The sequence below is a fragment of the Ischnura elegans genome, chromosome 1 (assembly GCF_921293095.1).
Source record: "Ischnura elegans chromosome 1, ioIscEleg1.1, whole genome shotgun sequence".
NCBI lineage: Eukaryota > Metazoa > Arthropoda > Insecta > Odonata > Coenagrionidae > Ischnura > Ischnura elegans.
Window position 1 is genome coordinate 164,448,027 of NC_060246.1, and position 27,493 is coordinate 164,475,519.

At 37.8% G+C, this 27,493-nt stretch overlaps 1 long non-coding RNA gene across 1 annotated transcript; it reads left to right on the forward strand.

The window, feature by feature from the left end:
• Positions 1–3,839: 3,839 nt before the first annotated feature.
• Positions 3,840–16,578, forward strand: LOC124153981. Its single transcript, XR_006863808.1, has 3 exons — positions 3,840–3,979; positions 4,856–5,098; positions 16,546–16,578. It is a non-coding gene; the product is annotated as an uncharacterized LOC124153981 (long non-coding RNA).
• The last annotated feature ends 10,915 nt before the right edge of the window (positions 16,579–27,493 follow it).

A 27,493-nucleotide genomic window follows, 5' to 3' on the forward strand; every position in this document is an offset into this window, starting at 1 on the left:
TCAGATGAGGACAATCTTCTCTCCTCACCTGCAGATAAAAATCTCTTTAAACCCTCAAGAACATTCTCCACTACAAGTCGAAGGGGTCTACCGGATCCTATGTCAAACATGTGGGAAGAACTACATTGGCCGATCAGTTAGAACACGAGAGAGCAATTCAACTGGGGTAGTCAACCAAGTCCACGGCTTCCGAACACGCAGCGCTGGGCCGAAGAGAAGGAAAATCATCTTAATGGACCACGCAAAAAGTCTCGAATCTAGGATAAGGAGAATAAGGAACGATATTTGACTTAAAGGCAGGGAGGCCAGAGAAACGCGGTCAAGGAATATTCAAACATCGTGCGCAAGGAAAGTAGAGGCTCGCTACGAGAACCTCTTCAAATTAATTAGCGTATAATATATACGGTAAGTGACAAACCGGAGAACTTTTGACTGATGACTAATAAAAAAGAGATGGATTGAATATCTGAATGAGACGTGTATAGGAGTGCGACTAGGGACGAAATCAATGTAAATGGATATCGATAATTAGATATTAGAGTGTAGAAAAAGAATAGAATTAAGCTAGGGAAACAAACATTGGAAGAGGTCGACCAGTTTCTCGCCAAATTCCTTTAGTCTTTTTCTTCCTTGAATAATTTGATGAAGCAGTATTGTGGATTGGCAATCCATGCTTAGAATTTTGAATGAAGTTAATTAACAATGCTGAACAATGATATGTGAATGATCCACAATTCATTTTAAAAAACAAATAGGTGTGATACTTTATAGGGCCCAGCTATGAAGAATCAAGAATTAGGAACAAAGTCTAGTGATCTGAGGCTGTGTTATTTCTACCTTAATTCTCATAGTTTACAACTAAAAAGGCACCGATTACATCAAAGAAAAAAATGGGAGTTTACATGGATGAATATCCACGAGGAGAAATCAGCACACCCTTATAATATTTGTAAAACAGGAAAACATTCTAGTAAAGATGGGCAGAACAACGATCAAAGCCATCGGAACATCACCATCAAATACTAGAATGTAGCAAACGACAGGAAGTTAAGAATAGTATAAAACTTGGGAAGCAAACAATGGAAGACGTCGACCAGTTTAAATACTTCGGAGGCAGAATAAGCAAGCGTAGAAACAAAAGAGAAATAATCAGTAGAACAGCCCAGGGCAAAAATACTATTCAGAAAAAATAAATCATCAATTTGCTTATAAAAGCAGGAAATTTTAGCATGAAGTTTGGAATTATTTTATCAGAACTTCCAATTCGAGTATGCTTCTATATATGGCAATGAATCATGAGCAATGACAGCAGTGAAGAAACTGATGGGTATTCGGCTGTATGAAATTTAAATTGATCGTTCGAGTGAGGACTGCGGGATTCCTCATAACTGTGGGAGAGAATAGAAAGCCTAGTCTATACTCATAGTAAAATACACACCATTGCAATCGAACATATCTTGAAAAACTGATCTTGATGGTCTAATGAAGACAATCCTCGAATGACAAGTGGTTGTTAAGAGCGGAAAAGTAAGACGTCTGATTTCGTATTTCAGAAACCAAAAATGAAGGATATGAAAGAGCATTTGAGAGACCGTGACATGAGTAAATGCTAAAATGAAACTATCAAAATTCACCTGAACTACGTAAAATTATAACAGCTTTAAATCCTCTTCGCTTTCATAGTCACGGGTATTCATACCAGTAGAAAGCTAGAATTCGTAGCATAAAACGCTATATAATAGGAAATGATGAAATATCGCCATAAAAAGTATCACAGAATAAGTTAATTTTTGCGCACCGCACAGGATTCAGTTCTTATTTAGCTACTAATAGATACAAAGACAAGCAGGAGATCTGTGTATGGGAATATTCAAATGAAACGATTGATGTTGACTCACCATATTTCTTCAGTCTTCCTCTTCCTTGAAACCTCATCGGAATGCCCCATTCAACCCCAACCGTTTCACGGAACTAATCCGCAACCCCTGATTCAATCGAGTACCTGGAAAGAAAAAGTTCGCGTTAAAGGCTGGCAAATATTCACGCAGTAAAAATATACACTTTACATGGAGCATAACTAAAAGATTATTTGATATTAAAGGCTACAACAATTTATAATTCTAACGACCACAAAGTAAGTGGAAAAAATAAATTGCCAAGTGAAGTGCTGTAAATCCAATTATCTATCACTTTCTATTTCTATCTATTACTCCAATATTCTATTACTTTTCCTCACCATCAAAACTATATGACCAATTATTGCGGAGCGTTTTCGGAGTAGCAGGTGCGTGTATTAACGAAATAAGTTAATTGCAATTTCCTAGGCTCAAATATCAAGGACTTTTTAAAATGCCTCGTTGAAACTTTAATTATGTGGAATAACTCACCATTCACGTACCAATTATGGTAAAACATTTAAAGGATGAATAAGGGATCCTAATGGCTAACAACTAAAGAAATCGCGGATAGAAGCTTCATTTTGAAATTTAACGTTCTCTCACAATCAACAACGAAGCAGCGTGGGGGCATGAAATACACTGTTCCACGTCTAACGTTAATACCTTAAACCTACAGTCACTGCGATGAAATTCATCATTTAGACATCCGTCAAAATAGTAACTAACCTGCTGAAGTACTAGAAGTAAGCTATCAGAGTGCCGTACGGATCATAATTGCTGCAATCAAATCGATATATTTGATGTTCTAAAAACCTCGATAAATGTAAAGATAAAACTACTCACACGTTACTTACTCATTTCAAAAGCCGGCACTTCATAATGGAATGCAATTTTCACAATTTACACTTATTACACTAGGAAACAATTATTACGTACTCAGTCAAGAGTGAAACGAGTTGAATGATCGAATATTCGCACTGGCAACAAGCTAAGTACGGGATTTAGTCCATTGCCGATATACTTTTCACAAAATCTCGAAAAATTTAATTTCTTAGATCACAAGATAAAGAGATCAACAGGACGGTTTTAATCGGTGAGGATATTTCCCCATCACTATCGTTCTTTTAAAAAACTACTCCGACACTAACATTAACTTCGAGGCACATTTAACACGTAAGTTAATAAAAGTTGGAATGTGAACACAGTCGGCGTAATAAACATTGTCACTCTAAATATATGCCACTCTGATTGCGATTACTGAATGAAGTTGAAAAAAATGTATTTGCGAAGTATCCTACACTTCAGAGAATAAATTGAAAGTGCATTCAATATAATATGAAAAAGATTCACGAAAGAAGTAGTTATGGTACTCACCTCTTAACCCCAAGAGAACTTGCCGCGAACTGAAGTCCAGAAACAGGGGGAGGGGATGTTCCGAAACTCCGTCACCCATGTCACGTGTGCCCGTGACGTCACGATAATTTGGAACCGATTTATATTTTTAAGGAATGAAAAGCCGAAAAAAAACGCTGAATATCTTAGATTTTAGGACAATTAAATTTTACTCAATAAAATACATCAATAAATACGGTCATATTCTATGCTGTAAATAAAAAATATATCGCGCGGAAAATCAATAAAACGATAAGCCAATAAGATTCTTTCTTATGATGCCGCTCTCATACAAAAATAGCGCCAATTTCTCAAGCGGCCAACGGTCGAAACACACGTGATCAATGTTCCAGAATGTTCTAGTTATCAGCGAAGGTCATTAGGTACGTTTGCAAAACACGTCATCGCATTACGAAAAACAGTACATCAACGGTCTGCATTCAACTGTGGTCCCAAATCCAGTAGGTACCTCCCCTTCCCACTACTTACGAAGAAAGCACACCCCATTCCCTCGCCAACTGTCCTTTCGACATATTCACATTTGTGAAATTGATTTCCTGGACTGTTTCAGCCTTTTCTTCGTTCGTTGAAGTCACCGTCTCATTATGCAGAAACGAGGATGGAGAGCGATTACTACAAGCTACATATCAACGGATATAATGAGACTAAATACAGCGGTATTGACTAAGGTAAGTGAGCACAAGTAATTTTCATTAAATGGTGAACAGAGAAAGTAATTCTAATCACGAATGTCCTCAAGCATTAACATGTCACTAATGTAGCTCATCATGTAAACTAATTGCATACGACAGTGAATAGCGGAGATATGTAGTGAGTTCGCGCGATAAAAACATTGCTAATCACGCTATGCGGTTAGTACATAAGGGATAAGTATATAGTGCATAAACACTCTCTCCTTTACGATCCATTTTTTGTCATAGATGTATCCAATTTATCGAATATATAAATCTGAAAATCACGATGAGCATTAGTAGCTTCAGTTCAATCAAGGTCGCATGCATTGCTTAAATTAATAATCCTTCGGATGTACGTATTATTTCGGTGGTAAAGATTCTATGAAACGGAAATATTCTAGTTATTCGCCAGCTGTACGCCAGCTGCGAATGTGTTATTCGATACACTCATAATTGGTGCCCTATGTTTAATCACAGAAAAACTTTCAAATGACCCCCAAAAATTATTCCTCATCTTGTAAATTAATCAAGCGTAAACAATGAACCCTATACAGTGCCAAATAAAGTTCTTCCAATTGCTTCGAATGTCTTCAATCTTCGATATGAACTATGGTATTCAATTAAGTCCGCAAAATCATCATGTTCTTTCACTATGCCACATATATAGATTAAGCATGCTAATTTATCATGATCGCTTTAACATTTGTTCACTTATAATGGCGTTAGTTAGTAGCTAACACACCTTTCTTGGCCTAAAAATATTGCCGTTAAGCCTGAATAATTGTATCATATTTTTTCATGTTTACTCAGATGAAATTAATTGCTCATGATTGAAATATAAAAATAACATAGTAGTATTTATTTTTTCAGGTCATTCGCAGATTCGTTTCCCTGATAGCCAAGCTCAACTTGAGCCATGTCCGGATGGAGTAACCACATGCCGTCATCTTTATACAAAGAGATTGCTAAATGGTTCATTACGAACCAACTGAAGATATAATTCACTTCGAAAGTTTCTACTTCAAGGAAAGCATAAGGACGGACAGATGAAATTGATTTCTTTCCGTGAAGACAGACAACATTCTTGGTCTTCATCGTGGAATCTTACTCGAGGTAAGTCATATCGTTAGCCTTTCATCAAATGAATTAATCAGTTTCTAATTACTCGAATCAATGTTATTAAATATTCGAAACGGTAATTTTATTCTTCATTGGAGCTATAAAAACTGGCATCTTGAGTAGGTTTAAACATTTTTAAATTAATACAAATTTTGGTTTGATTTCCCCGAAATAAAACCATTTTCACTAAGAAATAATTGTGGAATTCGGGCGCCACTAATAGTAAGCTCATGAGAGGTTATGTGTTCAGAGAGATTAAGTGAAGGAAATTTCAAAAAAGATCAATGAAACCTCGTATTCGATAACAACATTCTTGCAAATTTCAAGAAAAAGCTATATGGAAATAATCAATGAATTTCAGCTTCAGCACTCGCCGATTTCATACCGTGGTCACCTCTACTAGAATGATTTTAAATTGATAAGCATTAACGAGGTTTGCTTATCGGTATTGGGTAATTTTAATAATGGGTAATTGGGTAATAATGGTCTTATTCAACGGAAGCTGAAGAGATATCCATCGTCCGCCCCATTCTTTAAGACATGAGGAAGCAGACAAAATATTCGGACAATATACTTGAATATTCTTTGGCAACTGACGAGATACGGCAGCACAACAGGAAAGGTCTCGTGGTTTACTCCAGGTCTTAAACGGTTTCGATTTTTCCGCAGACAAGGTGACGAAGAATAATATGGGGAGGGGTTTATCTTGGATAAACAAACGAACGAAGTATATGGGGCAGAAATAATGAGTACGCTTGTGTCGCGTTAGAGATTTAGACAGTGTGCAAGGGATCAATTGATGGTATATACCCTAAAACACGTCAAAGAATAGCTTTAGGATATAGCAAGTAATATGTCGATAAAAAAATAGAGCAAGGAATATGACCATAATTTAGAAGATGTATTCGGTCGAGCGATAGTGGTGCGTCCTTTTAAGTCATGCCATAATGGTTAGTGATGGAAAAAAAACAATCTTAAAACTGATACAATTATCCAGATATCACCATTAAGGGTGACATATGATAAAGATGCGGTCAAATCCACATTCCCTGCCTTTCGCGGTAACTGCTTCAGACAGGTTTCCACGGTCATGCGTTAACAGCGCAGTGGGAAGTGGAAAAGAAGCTTATCTACTTCTTCCAACCAAACACCTATCTCACTTTAACAAGCTTGACCCTGTTTAAACTGAGCAAATACTTTTTTGCGAACTTTGTCTACACGACACTGCTTGAGGTTCCAGACACTTAAATAGATACAAAAATTTTAGGAATGGCATATCAGCGACTAAGATTATAGGGTGCAAAATTAAAGCATACGAGCATTACGAAGTAATTATTCATTCCAGGGTATCCTACATTAACCTGTTCGCGCCTGTGAAAACTGGTGGCCAGGTCACGCGATGGCGAAATAGCAATTCATACTTTGATTGAATTAAATTGAAAATCCTTTTTTTTATATACCGCTATACTACAAAAAACGAATGCTCCGACATTCAAAGAGTATTTTTATTTACAAAGAGACTCCACGAATTGGTTCAAAGAATTTTCCTTCCCAGCAGAAGAAAATGGAACTAAATCAATTTTGTTTTACAGAATTTTCTGCAAACACTATTTAACCTCCATGTTGAATAAAACTGCAAGAGGAGAAGACTCCCTACCTTTTACTTGCTGCCGGGTCCATCGGCGACAGAGCTCAGCTTTGCAACAGCGACTCCTCAAAATACTTATATTCACCTGCACTACACAGTGAACACAACACCGACAATGAATTATTTGGTGAACCCTAGACACATTCACTTCACGTTTAGCTGAATGAACACTCGCTCGTGCCGTTGAGTAACACATTCAGGTAATTTCACATAATTCCATGAGACATGCACACTGCTTCCATAAAAATGAAAAAACCAATGATAATTATCCAAGCGTTGAGGCAAAGGCTTAAAGAGATCGCTGACACCATGATGTAAGGATTACAGTGTCATTCAATGAATTAATGGAATCGTTCACTCCAGCTCTTGTAAACTGTTAAAACAAAACGTGGATTTAGGCTATAACACTAAAAATTCGGTACTGATTAAGGGAGGAGTTCTTAATCATTATACTCGAAAGTAATATGAAGTCTAAGCCAAGAATGTGGGTACAACAACTCCAATAATTGTGACCGAATCATATTGCCAAAGAATATTACCTTCTTGAACAAAATTATCAACTAGTACGATTTAATTAGTAGATTATCATGTATTAATAGGTTTTATACTAGACTAGGCCTTACTTTAACTCTTCAGCGACGGAGGCTTCACCTCCTTACCCTAACCAAACTGCTAAAAGACTGAAACTTACCTAGGTATGATAGAATGAGGAATACAGGGAAAACCCAAAATGACGCACAGCTTATTACTAGCAGTCCTGAGAGGTAATGGAGGGTATGGATAGAGAGTCACTAAGGATGTGAGGGGATGTTGCCGTGAACAAATAGCTCAAGTCAGAGTCAAAATTGTTGGCCCGATTTTGTGCCGCAGTGCATCGCGAAGGCGTTCGTGAGAGGTTCGGTTGGCGCGTCGTAGGGTGGAGAGCTGGTTGTTAAGGGGAGGTATTTAAGGAGAAGAAGAGGGGATGAGGGAAGGGTAGTCAGGGCACAGCAAAAGAGATCCTCTACATTCCTCTCGTGACATCACATACTTTGGTCACAAGGTTCGCATTACGGCGAATTGTCGCAGAGTGAGATAATATGTTAATTTAACTGTGTTAAACCAATGAATTTACAAGTAGGAGTTAAAACGTGAATTTGTCATTCAAATCACATGAATATGGACGTATATTTTGCTATTATGCATAGTACTACTATAACCGTGCGTTGTGCATGTGGTGGTCCTCTTGCATGCTGCAAGTTGGTGATTAATCACTCCGTGTCTAATACCATAGGGGTTGATGTAGAAGAATTACAAAATGCTCTTTTTTCCTGTTTCTCTTCTTTCAATCGCCTGCGCAATTGGGTTGGTTAAACCATGCATTCTTAAGTTAATGCATTTACACATTTTCTTTCACGTTTATATGCATCCTATTACCAAACATAAGCACCAAGGAGAAGTTCTTAATCATTATGCACAAAGGAAACATGTGTTAAATGTTTTTCATGATAAGTACTATTCGATTATGATAGTAAGCTTTATAGGTTCAACTAAACCCTAAGTTATCACGGGATTAACTTAATTCCTAATGTCAATTCATTTTCGTAGCAGGAACTGCGGGATCAAGTACTGCAATAAATTACTTACTTATTTTTATCACCGCTGAATATTTAATATTATAGCATAATTTTTATACCTGGGGGAGGTCGTGGCGTTGGCGGTAGGTGACGAGGTTTGTAGCCTTCTTAACTATCGGGAAATCTCCAATGGGTCATGAATAAAAGACGACGTGATTGATTAAAAATCCTTTGATTGCTAAATATAATACTAAGTACACTGTCGCTGAATTTTCGACGCAATCGCCTCGGCGATTGACTATCTTCATAGATCGATGCTGCGAATGCATTTCTATGAATTTTACCGGTATCCTGAATCTAATCGTCCTCTTTTAAATGCTTTTCCGGGCCATATTTTCTCTCCGGCGAAATGAGCAAGTATAAAATCGCAAGTTCATCATTGCACGTAGGGTAATCGTACACGAGAACAGTTGGGTTGCACAGGCACTTAGAGGACGGGCGTTGTCATGTATCAACATGTTACATTATTTTGAATGGCTCCGCGCAATGAACTTGTTTTTTATTTACACGATGCATTGAATTTATCGCTAAACCCGGAGAAATCAAATCTAAAAGTAACACGCTTTATTGGCCCCAAAACAGAGTAGCATAATATTTCGGTTGTTTAAGGATCACTTGAATTTTCTTGGTTAGCTTGGTGACTTTTAATGCCTCCATTGCTTTGACTGTAACTTTGTTTCAGGTATGTATTATGGAATCCGTCTCATCTTTAGTCACAGTTGATATTTTAAAACGTTCTCTTTCACAGCATAAAGGACAAGACATGTCAATGCTTAACCCATTCGTCAAGTTTCGTCGTTGTCACTCCACGGTTCTCACTAAGCGATAGAATTATTGGCTGTTATGTTTACATCTACATAATACCCTGCGAGCCCCCTCTAGGGTGTTTAGCAGGGGGTGACAAATCACCAACATGCAGCATGCAAGAGGACCGCCACATGCACACCGCATTTTCATAGAAATATGACGCATACTAGCAAAATATACATGCTTATTCATAAACATCTTGCTAATGGTTAGTAATTCCTAGAGCAAATACATGCAAGGTTAGAAACAAAAACATGCAATAAGTGATCATAGCAAGCGACATCGTTAATCCTATCCATTGAGACAACGTTGCTATCCCTAATGTACTATCACTTTCAAAAGTCGGTCCACATGACGGGCGCAGCCGTCACCGGGCTTTCCCAAAATCGACCTTCACGTATTGCTTTTGTGTTTCATGCCTGCTGCGAGTCAATTTAACTTAATCGCTTATGTGGCTGGTGCAACTTTACTTTTTACTCTCGCCAACAGAAACAAGCAATATTTCCTGACTAGGAAGTCTTCGAGAACCAACATACCCCTCCCCCCAATCCCATTACTCCAGAACTCGAGAACACCTGAACCTCCCGTACCCAAAAATGTTCACCCTCTAAGGAAGCCGAGAGGGAATTACGGTTTAGTTGGACTTTTGCATTATGACATATTAGAGAAAATCTTTCGGAGTTCCCTTCGGGTCGCCGCAAGGCTGAGTAGAACGAAAATGTGAGAAAACCATTTTTGATGCATTATGAAAATTGTATTCCTACTTCTTGAACTCAATACACCCTGATGTAATCATGATTACCTTCTGTATCCGGCTTCACCCGTTTCGGTGACCAAAACTTGTTCTTATTTTCCGATTATAGTGCTTAAAATTTAAGCTATCCCGTCATTAATACTTTCGTCAAGCTACAAGTTGCCCCTATACCTTGAAAATCCCCTCTTACGACTGTCGTGGGTATTGGACGACAAGATGAATTGTTGACGGGACATAAGTTTGATTTTTATCATATAGCAAACAATTCAGTTAGGTATGGCTATTATCCTATTAAGGACACGCCTCTTCTAAAATTCTATTGGAAAAATTGTCTTTCAGATTGTTGTAATTCTTCAGAAAAAAAAATGCACATTAGTAGCAGTTTTGTGATAGCCAAAACCAGCTTAAGAGGAAAGGTTTCTGAGTTACATAAAACGGCTTAGTGGAATTTGGCATAGGACCAGAAACGAGAACAAAAATTGCGTCTAGCGTGTCCTTTAGAGGCATTTCTTTTCTTAGGAGTAGATTGAATGCCAAGTATTTTTATTCTCGTGAAAAAGAAACACCAGTTTATTTTTACTCCATCCGATGGTATTTACCGCATTCTATGCTGGTAGATAATCACTTTAAATTGTTGAGATAATATAATGTCGTATTTACCGAGAAAAATTCTTGCGTTGGATGTGCCCCTCAATATTCTTAGATGTATTAGATTATTTTGAAATTTTAACCCTCGACAACTCAAGGTGTTTGCTGTTAACAGACTTTTGAAAATATTTTATATACTTACGTTATATACTGGAACACTTACAAATACATACATTATACTCCAAGAAATACATCAGATGAATTTGTTAACAGGCTACTGCGGTACTTCGTGTTACGAAAAGGAAAATTGCGGACCTGTTATTCAAGCTGAGTACTATTTGAGCGTTACAGAGGGTGAGAAATACCAAGATCTTCAGGGAAGAATGGGTAAAGTAGAAAATTGCGGCATATGAAATATCCCCGGCAAGCACCTGCTATGAGAAAGTATGGCCAACGGAATGTCAACCAAGCTGGTTTATAAATTACGAATTAGACCAACAGATAAGTATTAACCATTAAAATGGATACAGATTTTTAATGTAACTTTGCTTGAAATAAGTATTTACATAAATATGCGAGTAATTTAGATAAGAGGTTATACATTATTGCAATATGAATTTGTAAACATGTAGTAATGACATTATCTTGTCAATAATTTTTTAAACTTAGGAACCCTTTGCCAGCTAAATTTTCCAATGAGTGTTGAATATTTTTATGTCGCAGGAAAGGTTGAGAATATGATTAGGAGTAGTTTAGTTTGAATGAAATATAATGATGTTATGCCGGTGACGTTTGTTCTCCAACTATGTGATTTAGTATTATCATTTTCACAGATTCATCAAAATTCAGTTTGGATCATGCATAAACTTTTGGCAATATAAAGTTGAATGAAAATGTGAACACTCGGTCATTGACTCAGTGTTTCAACCCAGAGGTTGGTTTGGCTAGGTAAGGTTAAAGCTCACCCTGGACAAAGTTACATGCGTACAAAATTCACATGTTCAGGGTAGTGGGCCAGTTCCTTTCCCTAGGCCACCTCGCACTCCGAGGATTTTTTTAGGGGTGTCCAAAGGCCTCACCCAGGACTTTGTAAAGTTTTAAAATTTGTAATTATGTGAACAAATGAAAAATATCCCGGTTCAATTCTACAGACAAATCATACAAAATTATACCCTTACAATGTTTAAATGGCACCTAATGTAATGAAAATATTTTCAGACCGTAAAAATTTCCCCTGCAAATCGCGAATGGAAACTTACCATATTTTTCGAAATTTTTATAAAAACTGTATACTTTACACTAAATTTGTCAACTGACTGAAAGTAGAATAAGCTGATTCCTTTCAAAAATATGGTTTATATGTGTAATATGTGAAAAGTTGCAGGTTAAGCAAATTTATAATTACCGATATTCAAAAGATCGAACTTCACTGTAAAAAAATATATCTCGCTCTTTGATGCGGTGAAACTTCGCCATTATCATGTGTGATGTGTGACGTTGATGATGATGTGTCGTTTTTTCACTTGGATATCAATATTCCACAAATGTTTCTTAGCTTTATGTTATTATTTGAATAATATAGTGGATAACTTGAATAAGGCAGCGCTGGAAGGAAAGGTAGGCTCTCAGATCACTTCTTGAATACTCCATGGAAACCTACCTCAATCGGTAAAATACTATAATAATAATAACAGTGGATAACACATGTCCTCTTTTTCTCAAGTCTTGGTATTCAAAATTACATGACTGTGGAAAATAGAGTTAGAATTCACTACTATTAAAATGCAAAATTGTCACTTCATGTATTTATCACGTATTGTGATTTTTTCTGGCTGCAAATTTTTTTGCCATATCGATCCTAAATTTCTACGAGTAAATATTAAGAGGAGATCAAGATTAGGTTTTACTAATAGCTTAAGGATAAGTAAAAGTGGATGATATGATTTAATCTAAATTTTTCCAGATGTAACGCCTCTGGAAGAATCACAAGAATCATAGTCATGTCGATGAAGGCTGTCAGAAAAATCTCATTTGTTAGCTAAACTTGCTTTTAGGAAAATGAAAATTCACAAGTGAAAGCAGACACTTATGATTGCTGAAAAGGAATCAAGATTTCATGATGTGAGGAATGAACAAAACATTTCGTTTTGCGTTGATATATTAGAAATAAAATTCGCATACTCCAAGAAACATCTTTAATATTATCACCAGGTAATATCACAATTTTTTCTATTAGAATCCGTAATCGTGATTGCATGGAATCAATTATATTTTCTAATAATCTGGGACGTCTGCCTATAGAATTGCATCTATCCTGTAAAGGGACCTCTAACGCCTCTGAGCTCTTCTCTCCGTGGTAATCCCATTCCTTCGTAATTATTCCCCAAACGTTTTCGATGGGGTTAAGATCCGGTGAGTTAGAAGGCCAAGGTAAAACATTGAGACGTGGATTTTCTTAAAAAAAATGCTTGGTTAAATTAGCTTTATGAATCGGACAATTGTCATGCACAAAAACCACCTCCTCATCCTCAGGAACGACTTCTAAAATCTCGACATAATCCTCGGCGTTCATTCCGGCTGGGGTTTTAACTAGCGGTCCTGGTTCAGCCGCAGATAATGCTCCCCAGAAACTTATGTGACCAGGATTTTTCCTTCTTATTAAATTCTCTTCATTATACCTGTAAAAAATGGCCAATATTAAAAAACTGAATCTCATCATGAACTTTGGTGTCGAAAATTATGTTGGAAGTAAAAGTAACAGCTGTTATTTGTAAACAGCTTAATTATTTTTTTGCTGTCGTCGCCCTTTCATCTTAATCTTATTATTTCCTTTTAATACTACGCATTTCCAATCAAGTTAACATGCTATCTCAAGCTAAAAGAATCATTACCTTGTATTTCTCGGCCTCCATGGCTCCACCTTCCCTAGCTGGTTGCTTCTGAAAGTTTTCTCGTCTGAGAATATCACGAGGTTCCTGTACGTTTGGGGCATACCAACGTAATAGTTAGCAAATTGTAAACGGGCTTCACGTTGTATTTCGCTGGTAGAGGGTTTCTTGGCAGCCCTGTAATGCTTAATCCCACCCTCGATGATTCGGCGTCATACCGTCGCATAGCTACAACCTAAATTACCGTGAATGTTCAACCCCGCTAGACCACCGATAGGTAAGGGATTTTGACGAATCATCTCCCTCATGTCTTCGCCTTGCTGCCCGGTAGTTTTTCTTGAACGTCCGCTTTTTGCATTAGTCTCTAATGTCTCGTCACCATCAACTCTTCCTTTAAGCCACTTGTACACAGTTTTTTTCTATCAACTCCTAATTCCGCAGCTATTTGCAACACAGTTTTCCCGCTGTCAAAATATAAGGAGACTATGGAAAGGAAGGATGCAATGGAAATACCATGATGGATATTAAGATCGCGAGTAAGTCTAACGGGCCGCTTCAAGTCATGGAGCGCATAGGCAATACCCCAAGATCGAGGCCAGCAGAAAACGTTATTCCTCGTGCTGGCCGTGGGGACCGACTTTTGAAAGTGACTGTACGTATGTATGTAAGTACGAGGGAAGAATGACATTTTAAATCTCCCTGTTTTGCAGTCTATTTCTTTTATTTTATTCTCATGATTACGTCTACTATAGTACGATGGTAAACGAAGGATGTGATTCACGTCGTCTGAGAAAATATCTTCTTCGAATTTCCTAAGTAAGTTAAGCCTATACCTCGATCTACGCTCCTGTAAAGATTCCCATCCTTACTCGTGTAACATACTGGAAACGCTGCATTTTTTGTCATAACAACCCATCACAAATCTGGCCGCCCTGCGCTGTACTCGATTGATTTCATCTATTAGTCCTACTTCGTAAGGGATCCATACTATAGCAGCATATTTTAAGTGAGGCCTCACTAGATTCAGGTAGCTTATTTTGTTTCGCCTCTTTTGGGCATTTAATGATGATACAAATCCCAGTTTACGGTTAGCTTTCCCGCATACTTCACGTATTTGTTTATTCCACGAAAGATCCCGGGTAATGGTGACCCCCAAGTATTTTATTGATTCGGCATTCGATAGTGGAATATCCCGTTGTGGTGTAGCTCCTCCTTGAAGATATATCCTTTTCCCAAAAATTCATCACCATACACTTTTCAAGATTTAATTCTAACTTCCAAGTACTGCACCAGTCATTTATGGCAACAAGGTCCTTTTCTAATACTAATCTATCGCTATGGTCGTAAACTACTCTGTATACAACTACATCATCCGCGAAGAGGCGGATTTTGCTCGTGACCACGGTGGTTATGTCATTAATTTAAAGAAGGAACAAAAGAGGGCCGATAACACTTTCTTTGGGTACTCCTGAGATAACTTGAATTATATCCGACATAACTCCGTCCAAAACAGCCCTCTGTTTGCGATCATTTAGGAAATATTTGTGTACATATGTGTATGCTTCCACGTGTGTATCCATGCCGTATGCTTCCAACTTTTGAATCAGCTTTAAATGCGGAACCTTATCGACTGCCTTTCTGAAGTCTAAAAATATTGCGTCGACTTGAACATGTCTGTCACCCGCGGATAAGATATCGTGAACGAAGAGAGCAAGTTGAGTTTCACAAGAGCTCCCTTTTCTAAATCCGTGCTGTTCTTTGGCTAACAGATTTTGGCAATCTAGGTGACCCATTATCGAACTGAAAATAATATGTTCCAATACTTTGCAAGAAATGGAAGTAAGTGATATCGGACGGTAATTACTAGACTTTTCCCTAACCCCATCTTCAAATATGGGCGTGTCGTTCGCTGTTTTCCGATGTTTAGGGACTGTGTGTTCTGCTTGAGATTTTTCGAACACTATCTTCAAGTAAGGCGCTATCTCTGATGCCGATTCCTTATACACTCGCGCTGGAAAAATATTGCTAATGAGGCTTGCTACTCGCCTTAAGCTGAAAACTTTAGTTCTCAGATGACTGAGCTTGTGGTAAGGAGGGCATGGAGTTACCCGCTGCGTGCAAAACCCTTCCGTACGACTCACACTATCCATGCACTAGATTGGAATTGCACTCAGCGTCCAAAAGAACGGAAGGGCTGGCGTGCGCAGAGCCACCGATCGGTTTTTACCATCTCCCTTGCACCCGAGTCAAAGTGGACCTGCTACGGCTTCCGAGTCTCCCCTTGTCAAACCGAGAGAACATCAGTGGCACAAGTCCAGTAGAGCGCGGCCTTCGATGGTCTAGGGGGCCAGAGATAAGTTCCTGGGATGAGCGGGTGATGGCCATTGGGCAGGCGGACGGATGAGGGAAAAAACGTTCTTTTCATCAAATTCTAATCTCAAATAGTCTTCTCTGATACCCATGCTATCTGAGCTCTACTTCATCTTAAAATTTAGAGAAACTTCCTTTCACAAGATTGAATTAATATTTCATTGGTCATCATGTGAGTCTAAAATGACTTGATGTCCATTGGTCTTCAATGCACATCAAGTCATATTAGAATCACATGTAGGGTAGCTATCTGGCTCGAGACAAAACTAATCCGACATTCACAATATCTTCGAATTTAATACCTGCCACATGTTTCTGAAAGAATTTCTTCGCGACCTAGGTAAAATACGATATAATGAAATACTTGAAGTTCCAATTTGAAATAGCATATAGCCTACCTTATTAAATCGTTCTAAATTTCATCTTACGCCCATTAGGCACCATGTATTTCTCTCCTTTCTACCTCACTTCAGCAGCATCTTGTCTATCTTTTCTTATGAAATTATCACATCTATTAGTTGAGAGCATACATGATTCCATCGCCTAATAAATGTTCAATTACTTCATGAAAACGGACGTGTGACCATTAAAAAATTGGTTTGGCAATGAGAACTTGTGGGAACTCTTCTCCATCATTGAATTCAAATGTATATTGTAAATTATCTCAATGACCTTTGCCTTATAGGTTAGGCTATAACAAAAAGGACGAGTATTTAAAAAAAAAGTAGTGTCATAATATGGTAGACTAATCCCACCTTATGAAAATACAGCACATCACATGCAGCATCACCATGAAATCCGCTATACCAACAATGCAAATAAGGACATCGCAAGACAACACAGCGGGCACTCTACGTCATCTATTCATCAACCCTGATGAGGACACGGTGGTCGCTTTGGGGGTTTTATCGGATTCCCTAAAGTTTCGGACGGATTCCAGATCACAAGGCATCACGGAGGAAAAGAGTTCCGGATGATTTTGATTTAAGTTGGCCTGCCAAATGATCACTAATAAATGTAATAAATAATAATAACTTATTGAAAAGGCTTGACGACAAATGGATACTATAGCAAGGATCAATTGTATTTATCTTTTATAACCTATTGAATGCGGTTCATGGCTCAATTTTGGGGCAATGTCCTCGTTTGCTATGAAGTATTGTAATGCAATAATTTATGTTGATGCCATAATTTGTACCATTAGCATTTTGTAACCAGCCATCAGAAATACTTGCTTGATTTCAGCAGATTAAATGTACAACACTAATTTAATAATAAATAAAGATAAAACATCAGCCTCGATGGAGCAGCAGCAGAGAGAATTAAGAGGTAAAGATAAATTTGTTCTATCACGTTATCATTTATGGTAAGTATTCATTGTAATGACATCTTTTCATACCAGAGTACTAAGAACAGAGTACTATGCTCCTAACGCCCTTCTCAAAGTGCTATGGCACACATACTTGAAAAATCTCCTCCTCTACTAGCATTTGTATCCGGTCACACAGGTTGCAGTTAATTATAACTGATGTAAATATCTAACTATAGTTATCACAGCCACCAAACCGCAGAGTGCTACCTTAGGAATACATTATAAACGTTCTCTTCTTTCTTTTCAAAATTCATTAACTCAATTTTTGTCGAATAATTGTTAAAGATATCCGCCGTCAGTGTGGGTTTCTGATTGTGAAATTTGTTTAAAAACGTAGCTCTTGGAAAAAGTGTACGTGTGTAATTATAGATTTTTTCAATCACTGGCTTTAAAAGATTCACTTTCCAACATCCGTTGATAACGGTGATCCGCGTAGCCAGCAACCATCTACGGACTGCCGCATGTTCGATAAATTGATTTAGGGCGGATGCAATTTTGCCTCCCTTTTAATCTCTGCATCGTGGGCGGTCGCTATTCATCTCTAAGTATTACGATCTACAGACTTATTTGTATATCTGGTGTAAATATTTCGAGGTAACTTGGTGATCATTATGTATAATTATTCTTAAACGCGAAAACTTGACGAAAAAAACAGGGTACGCGATTTTTCCATCGCATTGGTCACAAATAATACAACTAAAATGTGAAGAATTATTAAAAACAAACCAATAAATAATATTGTAACTATTGAATATCTACAAAAGGTCAGCGCTTAATTTTAACGTACTGAATTTCGAAAAACACAATGCTGACATTTTTTGCGATTTTTGTTCAACTTTGAGGCTATGTATTTTGTTTAAAAATATAGCATAGGAAAAACTCTTTGCATCACAAAGTTATTATAAACAAATGTGCCAAGCTGAAACTGCAATACTTAAAAAAAAAAAACATTTTTGAGGTCTGGTCCAGGGATAGTCGCGTTTCTAATTTTAAAATATAGAAAAAAAAGGCAGGGTCTTATGTACAAATTTAATTGGAATGTTCATGTAAAAATTGAGGTCAGAGGGCCTCTTTAAGCACAACATTGCAAGTAATTACACTATCCTCTATTAAATGCACATGATGACTAATGCTTACGTATCAACAGGATACTTCGAATGTGGAATCAGCCGCATTTTGATAAAAGTTATTTACAGAATGCGAGATATTGTTGCAAATGAACAAATGTATCAGTTTTTGCGCCGTTAACGCCAGCAGCTCGATTCTGTAAATGTGATATCTGTGCTTCGCGTGGTTCGAACCACAGTGGAGTTCTCACGCCTCTCACCGTGAAAGACGTTCAAGCGATCCTGCAAGCCTGTGTCGTGAGATGTTTGACGGATTGCGAACGATCACTTCAGTTTCTTATGTTGGTAGCTGTGCGGATGCGAGGAACGAATCAGAATCTCCGACACAAACGTACTTCAGCGGCCAACTGCAACTTCAGTTACCATAGAGAAACATATACAATGCCGTGGAATATTCACTCCCAACGTAAATAATACTTCTTTACTCAATTTTGAGTGAGGTCTTTTCTTTTAAAAGTACCTATTAATGATAAGTTACGGTTGCTTAATTAGTTAATAGCTATAAACTGTATATTCCCTCTTTTATATGTTGTCAAGTGCTGCGTATCAAAGTCAGTTATCACGTAGCGGGCTCGTAATTGCACAATTAGCTCTAATTTCCTCATGATATGGAGCTAATGCTTACGCGGAATGAGAACAAGTGTTATTTTATTATTTAATAATGGTTCACTCTCGTATGAGTTTGAGCTGTTCTCATCATTTCAGTACATAATTTTAAATGCGCTGTGGTGCGTATACATATGTCTGATTGTGCAAGCACATGCCACTATTCACGATTTATACTGATTAAAATGTTTCTGGCGCGAATACGAGTAGATTATTAACAGTTTCTGCTAAAGGACGAGATGTTTACATGTCTTAGTATTTCTATTATGTCAACAGAGAAACGAATCATGTTGGTCGTGTTACTGAACGGCAGCAATAATGCATGGAAGAGATGGAATAGATGATCAATGTTTATCTTAACGTACTAAAGTATGCCCCGGCAAGCCATCTAAACGTCTACGAATTAATCGTGGTGTGAACTCAGTGATCCATCGCCAATCTCGCGTCTCGAAGGGATTGTTGATATCGCGTATCTGCCGTCGAAGTATGTGCATCTATTGCCTCCGTCGACATTGATGCTCATGCAAAAGTAGCGGAGGCATGTAAAGAGCCTCCATTCTCGTTAATGAAAACAAATCGAAGGCTTGAACTTACGAAATAAATATTAAATAAATCTGTTAACATTCAATACCGCACAATACTTTTACCGTTGGTTCTACTCTAAATTAATATGAACATTAAGTTGTGAGTATTTTACTTGTACATTCTAGAAGATGTACAAATATAAGATAATTGTCAAACCCTCAGCGCAAGGTTTAACTTCCCACCAACTTCAATCGCAATGAACGCCAATCAATTTAAATAGGACGCGAATGTAAATTTAACTTTATGCATTTCTTTTATTTGTTTTTAATAGATATTACTTATGCGAAGTGACAATATGAAATAGCCACCATCGTAATTAATGAATAATGTGCTATTAATTATCAATCACAGCGTAAATTCATAATGAAAAATTAGAGCGCATTGCCGCGACGAAGCTACCACGGACCCTCTTGGGCGTGAATACTTTCACGGACGCTGCTGTGAGAGTGACGTCACTAAAAAGTTTCAGAATCGCTCCAGCGTCAAAGCCGTGAATACATTGACGAAATCCGCTTGTGACGGCCATATCACATTTACAGAATCGAGCTGCAGGAATATTTACCGGTTTCTGTTTTTTGTAATTATTTAAAAACCAATTTTAGGAATCAATAGCAATATTTAGGAAGTAAGATATGCCGTCGCATGTTCTATGATAAATTCTGTGCATTTTGGCACCTCATACCTAGAGTTTGGTTGCGTATAAGTTGAGAAAAAGGTATCTATACAGTAGAAATAATATAGAAGATTGAACCTCGCGCCATATGCTTCAAAATCAGTATCCGGCTTACAAAAAATGGTGAATTTAAATGCACTTTACCATTCAGAGAATGTGATAATATTCAAAACACATGCTTTTTCCATCCATCCTCTACTGAATTGAACAGATTTCAGCTCAAAACAATGGCATTTAGCATATGGCGGAAGTCGATTCTACCGCAGGCCAGCAGAAGGCATATCTGGCGCCGCACAGTGGTCCCAATTCGAAAAAAGCTGGCCAAAAGTCATTTTTTCGACTTTTTACGAGGAAGTTTTGAATTATGTATTCGGATTCTAGAGGATATGGCCTATAATATTTCGTACCTGATAGGTCTGTGTGATTATTATTTTGACCTGTGTAACCCGTCAAACATGGGCATGTTCAGCCTAAAACGCCCGAGGCGTAGAAATAGTCGATTTTAGGGTAATTCAACTTAATAAATGACTATTTTAATTTCATGGGATTCATCTGTCAATTTTAATACGGTAAGTTTGCATATTTTTTCACAATATTATAGTATTTTTTGTTCGTTTCAGAATTTATTATAACAATATTTAATTATTTATAATGTTAGTTATTTTTGGGCCTATTTTTAGTCAAATGTGTCGATATAGTTTTGTGCCCCTCCGTGCCCCTCAAAGATTCCTATTCTGAATCCTTAGGAAGAGTTTGTACAACAAGATGGAGAAAAAAAATCTTGCCTATACTTGCCTATCCGACATCTAGAGGGTTTTAAGTTGAGCGGTGCACCGCTCCGCTGAGGGCGGCTGGCCGGCGGCCGGCGGGAGACAGTGGCGTTATCGCTCAAATATTCCTGTATCGGTGGTCAAACTTGCATGGTGTATACTAAGCATAATTCTACATCCTGTACGATTACATAAATCAAGTGCTTCACGCCTATCGTACGCACACTTCTCGTTTGTGCACTCACCTTCAAATATTCATGAAACCAATGAGGGCCGGTTTTCATGCTCTTAATGAGAAACATTATGAGTGATCAAAAGCGACTACTTAAGTCCTTATGCGAGAACCTTACAGTAACCACAAGATGCCTTTCTCTGCAAAACTTTCCTCATATTTTTATAGAGAAGAGATCCCTTACATGCTGTACAGCGTTGTCAGCATGTTAATTCGAAATAAGGTCTTGGCGCTAAGAGAAATAAATGCTCCCTAATGCCAAGAATTATTCGCAGGATCATTTCAACAGCCCATAGACGCAGATAGGATGGAATTCGGAGTGAAAAACTCGTCTAAACCCACCAAGGGAGCGTGCATCTTGCAAGTGCATTTTTTAATAATAATGGAATGAGGATGACGGCCTCCCTTACCAGAGCCATTGCATGGATGTGGTGAATATTTCCCACTCAGTTTTATTTAACGATTTTCTTAGTAAACAAGTGCTGTGCTCCGAACTGTGTTAATACGGGTAACTCGAGAAACTTCTGTCCAGATCATTAAAGCACTTGGTTTGCCAATATTTGGCATTCAAATTTCAGGATACGCCGGAAATTCAGAGGCAAGTCCATATAAGCTTGTATGTCTTTTATTCAATGCCAACTCATAATTTCCGGTTTATTATTGGTTAAAAATAGACAAAGTTTAGAAATCACATTCATCGTTTCAGCCGTAAATACACTTGTTAAATTTGAATTATGGGTGTCACAAATTTTTTCGTACCTTGCAGTGTACAATAAAAATACCGAGAGAAAAGAATATTCATAAGCGAAGAAGAAGGAATATGTCGTGGAATATTTGAAAACAAGATTTCGACTCAATGAACTCAAGCATGCAAAAAATATTCTGACGCATTTTGTGCGAAGAATGTTTTCCAGAAATACCTGAGAAAGTGGAATCAAAGCTCGAGGACAGATGAGCATTCCAAAGATACGTTCAAAAGCTGGTTTCAGAAGGAAATGGAATTCCCTCCAGAAGCATATCAATATCTCCCTCTCGCATCTAGTGAGTGCAAATGATTACCGTGTATGCACAGTTGGTGAATATATGCAGTGTATAAAAATAATCATTCATTAATATCAATCATCATATTTTTAAAAGTGGAGTTTTAATTCAGGATTTCATTTCAGACTAGATGAAATTACGTGTAAATACAACATTATAATCAATAAGTAAGAAATATTGGACCCGTTTCCATAATTTTTAAAAATCTACGAACAAATGCTTTATGTGTATGAAATGTAATTATTAATGTGATTTGCAATTTTTACGACAGGTATCGATGAAAGACTAATCCATAGACTTTCATTGATATTAAAATCTCTGTCCTGCGGCTATGAGATAAATAATGAAGCCTTCAGCCAGTATTGCATTGAAATAGCTGAGCTGTGCATCGGTTATGGTTAGTATTATATTCTGCTTATGGTACATAAAGTGCTGATACATGGAACAGCAATTTCCAAAGAATCCTTCCTTACAACTGAAGTCTTAACGGAGGAAGCATTGGAGGCCAGGAACATAGACATGAAGAAATTCCGAGAGCATTGTACAAGAAAATACCCAGGAATGTTAAATTATGAAGGTATCTTTCGAAGACTCTTTTAAATATCTGAATCATACATTTTAATTACATCAGAAGTTACAAAAAACGAGGTCGGCCAGAAGGGGAGGTGAAAATTTGCTAATTTTAAGTGATACGCAGAGCGACAATGAGTCCGACGGGGTGACATCGGACGACGATTCTTTTAAAATTTGTTCTTTGTGATACATGAAAGCGATTTTATTGCAATTCGAACATTATTTTCCTCAATGTTCTTAATATTAGTAATTTTATTTCATCTAATGTGACTTATCAAATACATGGAAGCCAAAAATGAGTGAGTGTGAGTATTTTTTTCCAATTTTGGTATCTCACCGTCTATGCTGATGGTCGCGGGTTCGTATCTCACCAATTTCATGTCGTAAATTCTATAATGGGTTTTAACAACAATTTATACATCTTTTACCTTAAAATTATACTATTTTAACCTCTACATGAACACCATGTTATCGCCTATCGCAATGACATCTATATTGATATTTTGTAAAAATTGTTTAAATAATAACAGCTCAAAAAATGCTAAAATGAAGAGATATCGTAAAAATAATGCCAAAATCAGATTCAGACGATCAAAATCAGTAAGAGACATCCACTTTTGTTGCTGTTTTAGCTAAAATTACGACGTTATTAATTTTGGCCAGCTTTTTTCGATTTGGGACCACTGTGCGCCGCGACAATACTTTCGTTCACCTTGGCAACCAGTAAAACGTAGCCGGTACGGTAACATTTTATCAATTGGATTTTCGTTTATTGGTTTCGTTATGACGTCTTTGCCTATATAATTACATTGTATTACAATTTTTTACCCTTCTTCTTCAATTGATCTCCATAGATTATATATCCCACTGAATGTCATTATTTTTAATGGCAACCAGGGTGCGTTATTTTATTTTCAAGTGACCCAGAGCTCTTTGAGAATTTTTTGTCCTGTTTTTGATTCAATGTTTTAATTATTGTATTTATAAGACGGTATTTGCACTAAATTAAGCCTGCATCCACGGCCGTAGCAGAAAATATTTCGGGGGTTTGTGGATTAGTATGCAAACATAAAGCCATTTTAATATGATAATTAAAATAGCTTATACCTTTACATGCACCTGTTTATAATAGGCCCTTGAAGAAAAATACAAATATATTGAGTTTTTTCCGCATCCGATACTGTCGCCACGGCGAGAATAACGTGTAAAAGTTGCCCTACTTGACTTGAGCTATTGCCGTTGGCGGACGACTACTCACCCTCCTCCTCAATGCTTTGTTTGCCCTTGTTCGTCGAGATGAGGAAGAGGGCAGGGTGTTCCTTAAGACTAAAGCCAGCCGATGCGGGGAGGGACGGAAAGGTGAGAAGTGAATAGTCAACTACCACGAAAGCTGCAGAGCGGGAGGAAAAACTTAAACAAATTCTAATTAATCCATTTCCTTTGATTCAGTGATTTGTTTTCTTACTGATTGCATTCGATTGTGAATTTCCAGCAACTTACACATGGATAACTAACTTTCTAACATAACGTATAAGAATTACATTCACACCATATACCATTAATAGAAAACGTTTTATACTGCCTTTCTTAGCAGAAACTCTACTTCCTCATACTGCATAAGCCATTTTTTAACTGCGGATGTAAAACCCCATCTCTTCTCCCTCATTGCCACATTTTTGGCAACATACTACATATTTAACCCCAAGTATTAATATGACTGTCTATAAATTTCTATCGTTGAACTGGGTATATTGAAGTTTATCCAAGATCTGATGTAATAATTTTGTGGTCTGGCCTTTACACCGATCCCGTTATTGAAAACTTCAAGGCCTTTATAAATGAATAGATGCCTTAAAGGGAGGATATCACATTTTCTGAAAAGAGGGAATGAGTGGCTTTTCCTATACGATCGCGTTATAACCCTGATAACCTTTTTTTGCGCCATTATTAATGGTTTAATATCGGTAAAACATGCTCCACCCCAGCAGGCTATTCCATATTGCAATCATGAATTACAAAGAGCATAATATACCATTCTTCACACTGATTCAGGGCATATGTATCTGAAGAAGTAGAATTTTCTGACAATAGAAATCATTTCTGATTTTAATTCATTTACGTGAGACTTCCATTTACAATTTTGGTGACAATATATGCCGAAATATTCTATGTGACTAACCTGTTCGTTCAGAATTTTTTTCACAGGAAGTCACATTATATTTTATACAATTGGTACATTGATAGTATACTTAACCAATACTCCGCAAGCCGCCTTAAACGCGTGTGGCAGCATATGTATCCGTTCGGCAAAACATCTCTCTTAATTTATCGCTTCTATCGGACCTGGAAATATAGTGTGGCTCTAATATTATGTTCTCCGTGTCGCTCTTGAAGATATCCATTCTCAATCGCTCAAGCAATCTAAGCCCAGCGCGCAGCCTCCGAGTCTCCAGCGGCTCCCAGCCTCATTCGCTTAACATCTGAGTAACGCTGTCTGACGAATCCTAATTTCTTCTGGGCTATGACGCAAATATTCCTTACATGTGTTCCCCACCAGAGGTTCGAGGTTATCTTAACTCCCAGGTACTCCACTTCGTTTTTTGCCTTTATGTCAATACCATGCACTGCATAAACATGGCTATAGTTGGACAAATTCCGCAAGAAATGTATCATCATGCATTTGCTCAGATTAAGTTAGAGTCCCTAGTCTTGGCTCCACAAATGAACGTTGTTTAAGTCCGATGATTGAATTTCATAGTCAGATTGATCACTTATTTCGCAATACATGACAGCGTCGTCAGCAAATTAACGTATTTTACGACAAATGCTGGAATAGAGGTCATTAATGTATATAGTGAACAAAAGGGGGCCGATTACGCTTCCTTTTGGAACACCTGATGTAACTTTTACTGCATCAGAGCTAATTCCGACGAGAACTACTTTTAGTTCACGATCTCTGAGAAAGTCGCGTATCCAGTTTACAACTGTTTCGTTTAATCCGTATGACTGTAATTTGTAGAAAAGTTTCTTGTGAGGTACCGTGTCGGAAGCTTTCTTAAAATCTAGAAGTAGTGCTTCAACTTGTCGTTTCGATTCACCTGATTTTACAATGTCGTGAAGAAAGAGCACGAGCTGTGCTTCGCATGATCTACCTTTTCGGAATCCGTGCTGACACTCATGGAGGAAGTTACGTCTGTCCAAGAAAGTCATGATTTTTCTAACGACGAAATGCTCAAGTATCTTGCGTATAATCGATGTTAATGAAATCGGACGGTAGTTGCCTGGGTCCTGTCTGTTTCCCTTTTTAAATATGAGTTTAACGATTGCAATTTTCCAGTATAGAGGTAACTTTCCGTCGGAAAGTGACTTCTTCAATATTATTTCCAAGTAAGGAGGAGCTAACTACTCGAGGACACGCGCTGAATTGTATCCCCACGGAGACAATAACGTGTAAGAAGGTATACCTGTAATTCGCCCTCCTTGACTTGAGCTTTTGCTGTTGCAGGAATACTACTCACCCTCCTTCTCATTGTTTTGTTGGCCATTGTGCGGGGAGGTACAAAGGTAGATGAGGATCAGAGCAAAGGGTGCATTGCTAATAGCCAGCCGTTGTGGGGAGGGACGATAAGGCAGACGTTCGGTGAATAGTCAACAACCACGAAAGCTGCAGAACGCGAGGAAAAATATAAACAAATTCTAATGATACCATTTACGAAGATACCTTCTGACATAACATATAACACAAATAGCTGGCTTCCAAAATGGATTTTTTTACGCAAAAATGACGTCCCAGTTTCAAAATCTTCAAGATCTATGACTTGTACCTCCTAGACGAGAATAACGTGTAAGAAGGTATACCTGCAAGTTACCCTACTGGACTTGAGCTTTTGCCGTTGCCGGACGACTACCTACCCTCCTTCTAAGCTTTGTTTGACATTGTGCGGCGAGGTAGGTACCAAGCGAGAAGAGGGTGAGCGAAGGGGGGCATTGCGACTAGCCTCCCATGTTGGGATGGACCATAGGGCAGCCGTTCAGTGAATAGTCAACAACCACGAAAGCTGCTGACAAAAAGGAAAAAGTAAACAAATTCTAATTAATCTATTTACGAAGATACCTTCTGACATAACATACGACATCAATAGCTGGCTTCCAAAATACTATTCTTAAGGCAAAAATGACGTCGCAGAGCCAAAATCTTCGAGAATAGGGTAGTTTCCTTCGTCAAAGAAAACGAAAGGCATTGATTGCTATTCGTTACCCACCATTAGTGTATTCATAATATACAAATTATTTCGTTTTAGAAATAGCGGTTTAGACGAATGGCAATGGTCCATTTTTATCCTCATTTGATAAGGGCCAGATTGGCGCCCATGCGATGCCACTCCACGTGACGTCACAGGAACCTAGTTTCTATACGAGAAGATAGGAGTTATACATCGCCTGAAGTTACCAATGCATGCATGAGGCGTAGAGTTCAGGGAAACATGTCTTAATAATCACTTATTAAAACTGGCTAAGGGCGGAAAGTTTTCTTCATTTGATAAGGTATTAATAATCCTTATTTAAGACAAGCGCTACCAACCAGCAGAGTACTCAGCTACCCGCTAGCAGCCTGCGTCGTAACAGCGCTGAGCCTCGCCTCAAGGTCACCTCACTGGGCGGCAGCGGGAACCAGAAATAAGTCTCATGGAGAGAAGGTACACTTGTAAGAAGGTACACCTCTAAGTTCCCCTACTTGA